Raw genomic sequence first — 2,138 nt, forward strand, 5'->3', positions numbered from 1 at the left:
TGTTTGTTATGCTTAATATCTTTAGTTTGGTCTGTATTCATATTAACTCTGCTCTTTATTCAAGTAGTTTTCTATTAGCAAAATTACCCGAAACCTATGCTTTTTTGAATCCAATTGTAGATATTATGCCAGTAATACCATTACTCTTTTTTCTTTTAGCTTTTGTTTGGCAAGCTGTTGTAAGTTTTCGATGAAATAGTCAATTGGAATAAATATCCTAAAAAAATTCGGAATTTATTCACAACTAAAAATTAGAACATTTCAAAAATTTAAAATATCAGATAAGTCTGACCGTGTGAATCCTCGATTCAAATATTGAGATTTTTTTATTTTTGATTTCTTTCTACCATATTATCTATCCAGATTCAATTCGATTTGGATACCGGAAAAAAAATCGACTCGGGATTTGTTCGGCTCGATAAAAACCTAATCTAATAATCATAAACAATATAATATAGAATAATATAATCAAAATCATAGAATTCATTTTAAAATACTTAATCCCTGTCAAGGCAGAAAATGCGGGTTCGAGCCCCGTCAGTCCCGAATGAATAAAAATCCAAAAAAAGAAACCAATTTGTATGTGAAAGGAAATCCTAATAACAAAAAATATCATTCCTAAGAGGGATCCCCTCTTTTTTGCTTCGTGGGAACCCTTATCTAATTTGAAATTAAAAAGTAAAAAAAAAAAACAAAATTTTTGATTGCATCAGAAACGATAAAAGTTTATTGTCTAAAAATTGATTTTTCTTTATTTTATCATATTGTATTTATAAATGATAAATAAAAAGAGGGGAGGTTGCTCCTATATGAGTGTTTTTATTCGTGAATACAAACATATCTTTTTTTATCATTCAAAGAACCTATTAAATAACTATCCTTTTTTTATTCATTTGGTCAACGTCCTCCCACACCACCATTGCGTATTATTATTTATCGGATATAGAATAAAATAGATCCACTTCTTTTTATTCCTATTGAATAGAATTGTTTCATTTTTCCTAAAAACCTAGAACAAATATAAATCCTTTACCAGATATAATCAACTGCAAAGGGGGTTTCATAGTATATTTTTTAGTATTTTTTTTCTAGTGCAATAAAGTTACATAGTGTCTATTTTTTGATGAAAAAAAAGAGAGGGGTATTCCCATGGTTTTGCCTTGGTATCGTATTCATACTGTTGTATTAAATGATCTCGGCCGCTTACTTTCTGTCCATATAATGCATACGGCTCTGGTTGCTGGTTGGGCCGGTTCGATGCCCAATAATTTGTCGATCCACCATAAAAAGATATAACCATTTGTTGTTCTCCGGAAATGGCCGATATGCTCAGATATGGGAGAAAATAAAATGTGATAAATCTTTAGTTTAGGAATCTTTTTTTACGGACCATATATACATATAAAATTCAAATCATGTTAATGATCTAGATCCTTGTTAGGATCTCTAAGTATAATATAAAAAACGATTAAATAAAAAAAGATAAAAAATGACTCTTTCTTTATTTAATTTCTTTTGTATTGATGGATTTATTTTTCAATTGATTTGGCAATAATGAATGAAGGGATTACAAGTAATCCATGTCGATCTCTAAAGTGTGTATTGATATATCAATTCAATAAATACATCTATTTATATAATTGAATAATAAAAATAATGGATATATGATATGTCTCTGTCAGTTAATTAAAGCAAATGATTCTATAATCTAAAATAATAAAAACAAAAGGTTTGAATGAAAGCATAAGAATTTCTATGCTGTACGCCCCTTTCCTGGGATTGTAGTTCAATTGGTCAGAGCACCGCCCTATCAAGGCGGAAGCTGCGGGTTCGAGCCCCGTCAGTCCTGAATTAATAAAAATCCAAAAAAGACACCAATTTGTATGTGAAAGGGAATCCTAATAACAAAAAATATCATTCCTAAGAGGGATCCCCTCTTTTTTGCTTCGTGGGAACCCTTATCTAATTTGAAATTAAAAAATAAAAAAAAACAGAATTTTTGATTGCTCAGAAACGACATTTTTTGAATTTGGTATGGATAAAAGATCTTCCTATGTTATACTATTCCATTCTCGACGATGAATCAATTTGATAGCTTAGCTTAGATATTGTTATCCATGATATTATATTGGTTATAT

The 2,138-nt window shown here is 29.5% G+C and overlaps 1 non-coding gene across 1 annotated transcript; it reads left to right on the forward strand.

Annotated features, from left to right (window-relative positions):
* The first annotated feature begins 1,775 nt into the window (after window positions 1-1,775).
* TRNAD-AUC (transfer RNA aspartic acid (anticodon AUC)) lies at window positions 1,776-1,849 on the forward strand. Its single transcript has one exon. It is a non-coding gene; the product is annotated as a tRNA-Asp (tRNA).
* Window positions 1,850-2,138: the final 289 nt, after the last annotated feature.

Source organism: Arachis hypogaea, chromosome 20 (assembly GCF_003086295.3).
Source record: "Arachis hypogaea cultivar Tifrunner chromosome 20, arahy.Tifrunner.gnm2.J5K5, whole genome shotgun sequence".
In the NCBI taxonomy this organism is placed as follows: domain Eukaryota; kingdom Viridiplantae; phylum Streptophyta; class Magnoliopsida; order Fabales; family Fabaceae; genus Arachis; species Arachis hypogaea.